The 12,818-nt window shown below is 36.0% G+C and overlaps 1 long non-coding RNA gene across 1 annotated transcript; it reads right to left on the bottom strand.

Annotated features, from left to right (window-relative positions):
• Positions 1-10,224: 10,224 nt before the first annotated feature.
• LOC145166613 (uncharacterized) lies at positions 10,225-12,547 on the bottom strand. The gene is made up of 2 exons (XR_013740624.1): positions 11,453-12,547; positions 10,225-10,660 (listed from the first exon to the last, which is right to left on the bottom strand). It is a non-coding gene; the product is annotated as an uncharacterized LOC145166613 (long non-coding RNA).
• Between the last annotated feature and the right edge of the window lie 271 nt (positions 12,548-12,818).

Here is a 12,818-nt window from a genome sequence, read left to right as displayed (position 1 = left end):
CTTGCTCATGCTATATCATTACCTCGCGGTAGACATACTGCCCAGATACTCTGATGAAAGATCGCAACCAATGCTACCCCACAGGGCTCACCCCCAAACTCGGAAACCGAAAACCTCAACACCTCTCCTATTTCCCACAGGAACAGAAATAGCACCGCTCAGGTCACAGAAAGTGACATCTCCACTATCGGTCGATTGCTCAACTCAGACCGTAATCCTCCATAAAACACCACCTTTACTCATCCTTGAGTCTTGCAACTCCCACTGGCATCTCACCAAAAATTCCTCGGAACTAATCCGATTTCCCTCTCAAGGTATGCTTCATCGAAACTCGTGCAACATAGCCCTCTGGCCCCCATACTCTATCACATCCGACCTCAGTCTAAACAATCACAACGGGATAACTGGAAAAAGGCATAAGCACTATCTGCTACGAATCATGATACTCAACCTACGTTACCTCTTCCCAATCTGCCTCAGATCATGGTGCTCGAACCATGGCATCACCTCTCAATCTGTTACAAATCATGGTACTCGAACCATGACATCACATCTCAATCTGCTACAAATCATGGTACTCGAACCATGACATCACCTCTCAATCTGCTACAAATCATGGTACTCGAACCATGACATCACCTCTCAATCTGCTACTTAGATCCTCCGGAATACCCCTGTATCGAGTATGGGTCCTCTGCTTTCGGTAGTACGGGCCCATACTACTTGCCACATCTACCCATACTTTCTACACGGACCATCCCAGAGTTTCTAGGTAGCTGCTCAACCTTCTCGATCACCAATTCTGTCACACGTGTTCGCTCCCCGGCGAAATGCTCTACTCTGTCAACGCACTCATCTGACCATGGTCACCCCCTAGGCTCTTCCTAGGTTCTCACACTTCTCTGCCATCAGCTGCTGAAGAACTCCTAATGATGCCAGCCATCTACCTCCTGAATATCGTCATATTCACTTAGTAGCTGACTCCCATCATCAAGAGTTCCACAAAGCACGAAGCAAGCAGCATTCGGGCATCGAATAATCTCCACTAGCACATAAAACCTCTCTAGGTTATTATCCACTCGCTCTCCTCATACTCGAAGGATATCACCGAACTCAAGCAACTTCACCCCACGCGAGCATCTGACTACCCTCTCAGTAGGCTCCTCCAATGCCCATCTAGGTATATCTCCTAGATTACTCCTCTACTCAAATCCCTCTCTACATATGATTCATGCTGGATACTCTTACTCAGCACATACTCGAAAGCACATCACAGATAACAGCAACTCCTAGGCTAAGGCATCACAAATCAGGCCACTCTATTCCTAAAATACGAAATACCTAGCCTATCTCTAGCATGCATAATATCTCATAAAATATCTCATAAACATCTCATAACACAAAAGTAAGGGTATTTTGGGAATTCACCGTTCGGGCTCTGGCTGATTGTACACACTGCTCCTTCTCGTTTTCTCTTAGAAACTCTTGCTCGTTTTAGAAAAATCATTTCTTTGAAATTTTTTCTCAAATCCTCAGTTTGAGTCCAGATTTACCCGAAGGTGCATCCGAATCCCTCAAACCAAGACTCTGATATCATCTTGTAACGACTTAAATTTTCAAAACAAAATTTTCATTTTAAATCATATAATCTTCATATCACATTTCATAAAATCTCAATTAATTAATTTACAAAACGCAACTCCATGTTTAATTAATTAATAATCCGGGATCCTCGAAACAAAATTCTTTCTCTGGTGTGTACAATCAAGCCGGTGCCGTCCCGCGATCCTGAGAAAACCTGAAACACATAACACATAACACGGTATGGTTGTCCCGGTGGCTTTGATCGCGTAGCAACTCGGCGAGTTGACGGTTCAACTCGGCGAGTTGAGCCAGGCTTATAAGTGATTTTGTGGATGACGAGCAGACTCGGCGAGTCCCATAGTGCACTCGACGAGTAGGGTCAACATGGATTGTTGACTCGAGATTGACTTCTGTTGACTTAGGGTTGGTTAACCTTGCCTTTGGGAAACCTGGGAGGGGCAAAATGGTATTTTCCTACTCCAAGAGAGAGAGAGAGAGAGAGAGATAACTTAGTAAATGTGTGGCTTAAAGAGTTAATTAGATACAACTATCTTATGTGATTAGGAGGAGGCTAGATTTGGTGATTTGTGTGCTCGAGTATTCTTTCATCTAGCTACTTACGAGGTGAGTCTTCTCACTATACTTACCCAGTGTGGTATTTTGGGAACTCACTAAGCTTTATGCTTACCGTGTTATGTGATATGTGTTTCAGGTACTTCTGCTGATCACGGAAAGGCGCCAACTTGATTGTACACACATACCTGAGCTGGAGTTATGTTTTGTGGATCCTGGATTTGTCATAAACACTTTTTGGAAAAATGTAATGATGATTGACATTTGAAGTTTTAAAAAATGTGACATGTGTTTTATGGTAGTTTTTAAAATGAAAATTTACGTTGTTACATGAAGGGCACAATTGAGATTCAAACATGCCATTGAAAAGTTCAATGAATCTCAAAAGAATCTAGGAGTTTCAAAACCAATTAAAACCTAATAATTTATTTTGTTTTTCATGGTGGAAATTGGTGAATCATCATTCACCTACCTTCAAATATTTTGTAGCTTGGATTACGGCATCCCTCTTCTAAGTTATAAAATATTGTGTTAGGTCCTAGCCTTAATATTACATTCTCTATATCTAATCTAAACTTGTCTTTCTTCCTTTTCAGATGTCTTCCAAGAATGCTTCTGGCTCAAACCCTACCAGCTCCTTCTCTCTCATGAACCTTTGTGGGAGAGTCATCTTCGATGGTTCCAACTTCAATAATTGGATCAGGAACATCAGGATGGTCACACGTTATGAGGACAAGGAATATGTCCTAGACAAGGAGCTTAAGGAACTTAATGAGTCTTCTGCTACTCCAGAGGAGATCGTTGAATTCAGGACTCATGAGAGAGATGCCACTAAAGTGACATGTATCATGCTTGCCACGATGACAGCCAAGCTCCAAAAGTCCTATGAGGACTTCTACCCTTTTGAGATGCACCAGGACTTGATGGATAGGTACCATCAAAGTGCTCGTCAAGAGCGGTATGAAATCATCTCCTCCATGATAACAACCCGGATGAAGGATGGTGAACCCATCACGGGCCACATGCAGAAAATGCAAAGATTCGTTGACCGGTTGCTGAAGTTGAATGTGAACTTTCCCGAGGAGTTGGCCATTGACATCATATTGCACTCCTTACCTTCTTGTTATGATCAATTCCGAATGACCTATCACATGAACAAGGAGGAAGTCACACTCAGCAAGCTTCAAGGACTTTTGAAGACCGCCGAAAGTGGTCTTAAAGGTAAGTCGGTTGTTACCACTCCTACTCCTACTGCAGCCCCTGTTCTGGCCATCGGGCAAGGCAAAGGGAAGAAGAAGAAAGCCCCTTCGAAGGGCACCAAGGGAAAGTCTCTTGATGGCTCCACATCAAGTGGACCAAAGGTGGTTCTACTACTCCTTATGCCAACCCTAAGGAAGCTGATTGCTTCAATTGCCATAATAAGGGGCACTGGAAGCGAAACTGCCCAAAGTACTTGCAGGATGTCAAGGATGGGAAAGTAAAACCATCCCATGCAGGTATTTACACTATATTGTCTAATATCTCACCATATTCTAACTCTTGGGTCCTTGATACAGGTTGTGGTATTCACATATGTTCTGATTTGCAGGGCCTAAGAAGAAGTGAGGATGTGGAGCATGGGAAGATAAACTTGATCATGGGGAATAGGAATGTAACAACGTAACTTTTCAAAACAAATTTTTCATTTTAAATCATAAAATCTTCATACTACATTTCATAAAACCTCATTTATTGAATTTACAAAACACAACTCAATGTTTATTTAATTAATAATCCAGTATCCTCGAAACATAATTCTTGCTCTGGTGTGTACAATCAAGCCGGTGCCGTCCCGCGATACTAAGAAAACCTGAAACACATAACACATAACATGGTAAGCATGAAGCTTAGTGAGTTTCCCAAAATACCACATACAACACATATTAGCCACTCGAGGCTATAACTCTGTGGAACCTCTGGTCCTAACTTTGTGGACCCTCTAGTTCTAACTCTGTGGACCCTCTGGTCCTAACTCTGTAAACTCTGAAACATACATAGCATAAATCACATAGAAATAATGCAGTGTATCACATCATATAAATAGCATACAAGTTATTCTGTCACACAACTCTAATTACCACTCTAGGTAAAGTATAGTGAGAAGACTCGCCTTGGATGATGAACAGCTCCTATGGACACTGCTGCTACGCACCGGCCTCTGACTCTGTGCCAAACCCACAATTATCTCAATTTGGAACTAAGTCCAGCCTCTCATGTATTGGGTCTAAAGATAGACCACCTACTGGCCCATCAATGCCCTAAACCCATTGGGCCTACCAAGGCCCAACGTTAACCTACATGACAAGCCCATCACAAGGGCCCAAGGCATTATATTATTTCTCTGCTCATAGCCTCAAATACGCAGGCCCAAAGATTCAGGCCCAACACTTAAGACCCAATAATAAAGTCTAGTCCAAAAGCCCACAGAGAGGTTACGCGAGGCGTACCTCCTTGGTACGCTCAGCGTACACAAGCGCGCATGAAACTGATCGGGGACCTCAACCCAGTACGCGGGGCGTACTGGAATTACGCAGCGCGTACTCTCAGTTTTGCTTAATCCATTTTTCTGGGTCTTAACCCGTTAAGACCTTAACTCATCTCTTGGATCTGGATTTCCTAACATCTCTTACTCCATAAAGTTAACAACTTTAGGCCTTTGTGATGATATATGGTCCATTAGCATTGCCTAGACTGCTCTAGTGCGCCAACCTGGCCTAGCGCGCTCCTGCCAGTCCTGCCTGGCATTCCCTTGCCAGCCTTCCTAGGGACTCCCTTGCCAGCCTTGCTGGGGACTCTCCCGCCGGCCCAACCTGGTGCTCCCTTGTCAGCCTCTCCTGGTGCGCGCCCGTCAGCCTTGCCTAGGGCGCGCCCGCCAGCCCTGCCTGGTGCCTCCGGGCGGCCTTGCCCAGCTCCTTGCTAGTTGGGTCTGAATTGGGCTGGCCCAAGGCCTGATCTAATTCCCCATTGACCTAATTGTCCACTATAAATAGAATAGTGCCTCCTCCATGAAGGGGGGGGGGGGTTCTTCCCCCATGGCTCAGCCGCCACCCTCCGCCGTCTACCACCATACACCACCAGCACCAAGATGGTTCTCTCCAGCTATGGAGGACCATCTCAGATCTTCTAGCTGATCTAACTTGACCGTCGGAGTCCGCTCCCGGGGCACAATTCCTGGGGCGGCTCTAACGCATCTCTCTGTTGTGATGTCCATATCTCCGCCGTAACAGAAGACCAGAAGATTCGCCGGAGGTCGATGTCGCATCATTTGGCGCCATCCCGGATTCGAGCAAGTAGCAAAAGCCTGAGTTGGTTTCAAGGTCGTTTTTGCCCAGATTTGTTCAGATCTGATGTATTTTCATCTAAGGTTTGCTCAGATCTGTCCATTTCTACATTCCTTAGTTCAGATCCGTTTGGATCTTGGAAAAGATCTACTTAGATCTGATTAGCTATGTTTCAGATCTTTCGATCTGATGCATTTTTTTCTTCGGATCTGTAGAACTACTTCATTTTTAGTTCAGATCTCTAGATCTGAAAGTTTTCGTTCACTTAATCATCTCTCAAGTTTAAAAACACTAACTCATACCCGTTTTAATTATATTTTCGGGGAGAGAAGAGGTTCTCAGGAGCTCTTCTCCATCTTTGTTCTTATTTTGATGTTTTAACCAAGCAACTTGAGAGCTGAAGAATTTTTTCGTAATTATCTACCTTATTTTAAGTTTATGCTATAAAAAATCGTTTTTGGTTTCTGATTTCCTTGACAAAACTATGTTGAAGTTGTTTATTTAATGTTTCCTTCAAAACTTAAAGGAGGGAAACGAAATTTTTTCTCAGATTTGCTGTTGCTCACATTTTGATAGCTTGTTGAGCAATCTGAAAAGAAAAGAAAGTTTTATGAGGAGAAAACCTCATCAAATCCCGTTTTTTTTATACCTTAGGATTTGTTCAGCAAATCTGAAAAGAGGAGAAGTTGTCTACCTCGTTTTTAAGATTAATATGTTATACAAAAAAAAGAAAACGATTTTTTTTGTTTAGTCCTTTTGTATAGAACTTTAATCTCTGTAACATCTATTTGTACACATAGTTGTGTAATTTATACATTTTACAAAACCCTCATAAAAAAAAAGAGAAGAGATGAGAAGCTTTGATGGGTCTTAACCCACCCTTCATATATTTTTTAGAAAATTTACTGGGATTATGATTCTCAGGTATTATTCAAGTTGTTTAGAAATTTGAAAGAAGAAATAAGTTTTCACAAATTTTCACCTTCTTAAATTTCTAGAAAACACATTTTCATCCAGATCAGTTTTACCACACCTTTTTAATGATTTACTAAGAAAGTTGAGAAGCAAAGAAGCTTTTATAAATTTTACCATATTCCAGTCCATATATAATTAAAAATTCATTTTAGTAATGAGTTTATGAGTAAGTTGCGAGTAAGTTGCGCTGTAATCCTTATACATTTGAAGATACTGGTAAAAATTATTCTTATCCTATAGTTTTACCATCAGTAAATGGTTTTCTGAAAAAAAAAAAAAAAAAAAAAGAGGATATAAAGATGAAGTGATACGAGAAAATAACCCGCAAAAAAGAAGAAAAAGGGGCGTGCACACAATGATAACTCATTTTTTACCTCAACACAAAAAAAACCCAACCACATAGCTGTGCATATTGCGGTTTGTCGTATCTTGGCTAACGGAAAAGAAAAAAAAGGGTATGGGGGTAGTAACCAGCTATACCTCGGGGGATTCTAAACACACACCTAAGATATTTAATCATAACCTATATTTCTCGTTTTATTTAAATATTTTCATATCAAACCTTGGATTTGTATAGATGTTCCATATTATACTTATAGTTTTATATAAATAATTTTATATTATTTAACCTTTTTATTTTTATTATATATATATATATATATATATATATATATATATATATATATATATATATTAAATAGTTTCAAATTACTGTCTTAGTTGTTTTTTTTAATTTTATTATATAATTATACAATTAGTCTACATAAATATAAATAAACATATTTTTCTAGTTATCCACATTTTCATAGACGAAAATATAGAAAATGAAAACAAAACGGGTTATATAAAATGTCTCAAAAGAATACGTTTTTAATATACACTATCAAATAGATCAAATATTTCAATTTGTTTTTTTGAAATGCAAGATATAATCTACTCCAAAATTGAAAATCGAAAGTTGTGGATTTGGTGGAATTATGCATTCAGTCGAACAATATACGTGAATTCTCATCAAATAGAACATTTTGGTTTGAAATTATGCATTTAGTCAAACAATATCGAGTTGGCGTAAAACCTGGTCAGAGAAATAATTTTTTAAAAATAAATGTTTGTTACGGCGGTTTTAGGCATGAAAATTTCATCCAATATGGTGGGGAACCCCGTTCCGGGTTTTAGGCATGAAAATTTCATACTACGACATTGAAGTTTCTTGTGTGTGTGTGTGTGTGTGTGTATTTTCAATTTATATTTTCACCTTTTTTTAATTAAATATTGGTTCATTTTTTTGATGCCTAACAATTATAAAAAGTTTTGAATCATAAAGATATTATGCATTAGACAAACTGCAAAAATGGTCCCTATGGTATGCATTATGAATAATAACTTAATAAAAAAGAAATTTTTGGTCTTGAAAATTGGATGTTTTCTTATACTTTTGGTTTTATAATAACTTAATAAAAAAAATTGGTCTTGAAAATTGGGATGTTACATTATGAATAAACAAACTCCTTGGCCAACTCGTCGAGTTTCCCTGCAACCCGTCTAGTTCATGCGTGTCCAAAGTTGGGGAAAACCTTAGCTGACTCGCCGAGTCACTCCTACGGAACCGGGTGTTACACTTGTTTTGTTAGTATTGTTAGAGAGGAGAGACCATTCTTGCCAAGATTGGATTTTGGAGGCGGAGCTCGAACGTGGGGCGTTCCCTTTGGCGTAGCTATAAATCAGAACGTTCTGTTAGATGGCAAATCATGTATAATGCTAGATTGAATGCATACATTCCACCAAATGCATCGCGTAATAATTTTCATATGCAATCAGTTGATATTTCGGATAATTAATATAATTAAATTATATTTTTTATGTTATCTGTATTATTGTTATTATATATATATATATATATATATATATATATATATATATATATATATATATAATTTGTATGTATAGGTAGACGCAAATGTAACCATGACGGAAATATAAAGCGTTATATATATATATATATATATATATATATATATATATATATATATATATATATATATATATATATATATAAAAGTAAGTTCAAATAAAAACAGTAAATAGTGTGAGAATGTAAAAACACTATGTTTATGTTATTATTCTGTAATGAATGTTGTATATGTGTATTGTTGAAGTAATTCTAATATGAATATTAACGTTTGATTATTCATATATTTATTGGAATGTTATTATTCTATTATAAATTTAAGTATGTGCATTTTCATGGTAAATTCTAATTTTTGTTTTAACATGTGACTATTCGTTTATTCATTGCTGAATAATGACATAAAAATAGTATTTTTACGTTCTCATATTATTTACTGTTTTTATTTGAAATATTCCCCATGTAGAAGTAAGTTCAAATATATATATATATATATATATATATATATATATATATATATATATATATATATATATATATATATATATATATATATATATATAGGTTTAAGTTCATTTGAGACCATTCTAATTTTGTGAGACCGTGAGAACAAATCTAAAAATAATTTTAAAATGCAAAATAAATGGAAAAATCCAAAAATTCTTTTTTTAAATATTATTTTCAGAACTTGAATTAACTAAAAATAAAAAAAATAATAAAAAAAAATCCATTTTTTTTGAAAAATACGTGAAATATTCTAATAAAATATTACACTGACATATTCTAAAAAATAATTTTAAAATGCAAAATAAATGGAAAAATCTAAAAATTCTTTTTTTAATATTATTTTCGGAACTTGAATTAACTAAAAAAAATAAAAAAAATAAAAAAAAATAAAAAAAAAATCTCATTTTTTTTTAGAAATACGTGAAATATTCTAATAGAATATTACACTGTACATATTCTAAAAAATAATTTTAAAATGCAAAATAAATGGAAAAATCAAAAAATTCTTTTTTTAAATATTATTTTCGGAACTTGAATTAACTAAAAAAAATAAAAAAAAATAAAAAAATGCGTCTCACGGTCTCACAAAATTATGTCGTCTCACATTAACCTAACCTTATATATATATATATATATATATATATATATATATATATATATATATATATATATATATATATATATATATATAAGTATTTGTATTAAAAAAGAAAATAATTAAAACTGAAATCAATATATAAAATGAACAACCTAAGGTAAAACTTATTTATATTGCAAATATACGAGCCTTGTATATTATTTATATTAAAAAACAAAAGGACTAAAACTGAAATTAAAATATAAAATGAGGGACCACAAATGTAAATTGATGTATATTGTTGAATTGGAATAAATTGATTTAACAAATCGGTTGCAGGAGTAATGATTTCAATTGACCTATAATTCAATAGATCTTTCGGTGTGATTAGCAACACCCGTACCTATGACTTTTTCAATGATATTCCCAAGAATTTTACAGCTGGTATGGTCCCACAATTTAAAAAGGGTTTTTCTATAAATATCTTTTCCTTTTCCAATCTCACATCCTATTTGATTTTTTGTGGTTCTTTTTTTTTTCCTATTTTATTTTTTTTGTTATTTTTAATTCTTTTTAATTTATATTATTATTATTATTATTATTATTATTATTATTATTATTATAAATTTCGTATAAAATTTTAAAATTCGGACAACATTTTTATTTGTTAATTCTTTTTTAATTTATATATTATTATTATTATTATAATAATTATTATAAATTTCGTATAAAATTTTAAAATTCAGACGACATTATAAATTCAAACGGCTATATAAAATCAGTTTTTAAATATTTTTTTATATTTTAATATTTATATTATTACTGTTATTATTATAAACTTCAAACAACATTTTACAAATCGGACATTATAAATTCGAACGACTATATAAAATCTGAATTACAATTGCGTATTGCGTGGTGCATTATACGGATTGAAAACATTTAGTCGAGCACTATACAATGTTTCCCATGCAGCCGAATGTTCTGATCTGTATGTACGGAGGAGCCTGGACAAAACATTTAGTCGAGCACTATACAATTTTTGGTGGACGTCTCCGGACCTCTTGATACATCACCCCGATCGCACATAAATATAATTTTTGAAATATATTCATATCCATGTCCTTTTGTCTTTGTTCTTTTAATAACAACCACGTATCCAAGAGACCGTGCCGTTTCTTGCACCCACTCCGTTAAGTTTTCACGACTGCTAAACACCTAACAAATATAAAATATATATTTGGTCAGTTTAAAAGAATTCCACTACAAAAATAACATATAACTTACGATTAAACTAAAATTATCTATCAAAAATACATACCATGTTTGTGTGAAAACTTGCCATAGGGACGGAAGTAACGATCGATAATTTTGTGAATTGAATGAATCGAACGAATCGTTCGTTTATATAATGTATAAAGTTAAAGTTATGTCAAATCAACTTATTTATTATTAAAGATAAAGATAAAGATATATCAAATCAATAATAATAATAATAATAATAATAATAATAAAAATAAATGAATAGTAATATTTATCAATATGGGAATCTTTTTAAAATTAAGCTCTTCATCTTATGCTAGTTTTTGCAAATTTTCTTCGTAAGCTCGGATGATATGCCCTCTTATGGATAGAAATCTTTGTTCTAAGTGGTTAGCTTTTCCAATAAAAAAATAATAATAATAATATTATTATTAATAAAAGAAAAAACAACAAAAAAACAAAAAGGAAAAAAACAAAAAAAAATAAGGAAAACAAAAAAAGATGATGTCTCGATTATCTCAATCAAACAATGACGATATTTTTATTTATAAATTATTTGTTAAAAAAGAATTAACAAACAAATAAAACAACAAAAACGAATAGAAAAAAAAAGAAAAATAAATAAATAAATAAATGATGTAAAATCAAATGTAAAAGTTTGATTAGATTGATGTTAGGGTAAATTCAGCCAAAGGTAAACAACCTTTTAAAAAACTATCAAAAAGTCAACGAAAAAAGACAAAGCACCTTGTATAAGACCCACCTGGTCCATCAGGAACGCAGGTCACCGGACTCCTAGAAAACCCACCCCTGGTCGCCGTCATCAACTTCAAGATTACCACTAGTCGCTTCCAACTCTCGCCCGCGATATTCCTGGCCGGTCCCAACTTCTCAATCGCCTGCTCCAACGAAGCCATTTTGAGATGCAACCCCACCAGCGAGCAATAGCCCCTGTTTTTCCTTGATTCATCGTTGGGAATTGAAGTTAGCGCTTCACGGGTGAACAACTTCTCCGACCGACGCAACCCAGCGCCCACATATAACGATTAAGGCCACCCTGTTTTCCCGTTTCGTCGCCAGCAATCCAAGCTTCAGTCTCGCCAGTCGCCATCACGAGGCAGTCCTGGTAACGAATCCCCCATCGGGAATCCAAGCTTCAAATGGGTCTCTCCAAATCGAACCAATAGGCAAATCGCCATCTCCATCATGTTTCAATCGGTCGACATTAACCTCCGAGCGAAGCTTGACCACCGGCCGAGTCACAACATCACCGCCGACCCAGCAACCCCGGTGCAAATCATCATAACAGATGGATAATGCCCTGCCACCGACAAATGAGACCAAAAACGTTAGCCGACCACTCCGCTTACTGTCGTCGACTACTTCCCCGTCACCGCTGATCGCCATCATCGCGTCGCCATAGGCAACTGCCGAACAATCTTAGCGACGACCCAGCGGCTCCACGATGCCAATAAAATCGCGCCTCCGCCTTACCCCATGGCCGGTATCCTCCCGCAAGGAGCCTCCCATCGCAGGTCTCCGTTTCAACTTTTCGGTACCCACTGCGACAGATCGTAAGAAAAATGGGGGAGGCGGCTACAAGATGAAAGCAAAAGCAATATGACGCCTTTGCCTAAAAGAATTTTTTTAAAAAAAAAAGAGAAAAAAAAACGGAATAAAAAAAATGGTGAACCCACAGGTGGACTTCACTACGATTCAAACACAAAGAAAAAAAAAAGATCTCCCTGGACATTTCTCACTCGCAAATATTGTGAAGCACGTGAAGCAAGCTGAGGCATCTTCAAAACCACTTAAAAATGGTTGCCCCACCTTTGGAATACTCGTTTGTCTTCAATTCATTTAAAAGAACAAAAAAGGGGCGATGGAAAATAATTAATCTTGGCCTAATTATCCCTTTGGGCCAACAATTCTAGAAATGGGTTGGGACATGTTGGATTTCCCTTAAAATAGCCATTACATATTATTTGGTACACTTCAAAACGAAAATGGGTCGATTTTACAAGATCAAAGCTAATCATTTAATGTTCGCGCACAAACAAGCCCGACCCAACATAATGCGCTTTCAGAATATGCATTGCAGTCCGTACCACTC

The sequence above is a fragment of the Lactuca virosa genome, chromosome 3, assembly GCF_052849685.1.
Source record: "Lactuca virosa cultivar CGN04683 chromosome 3, Lactuca_virosa_CGN04683_v6, whole genome shotgun sequence".
Taxonomy (NCBI): domain Eukaryota; kingdom Viridiplantae; phylum Streptophyta; class Magnoliopsida; order Asterales; family Asteraceae; genus Lactuca; species Lactuca virosa.
The sequence above is the reverse complement of the archived record's forward strand: the minus strand, read 5'-3'. Positions and strand labels throughout refer to the sequence as shown.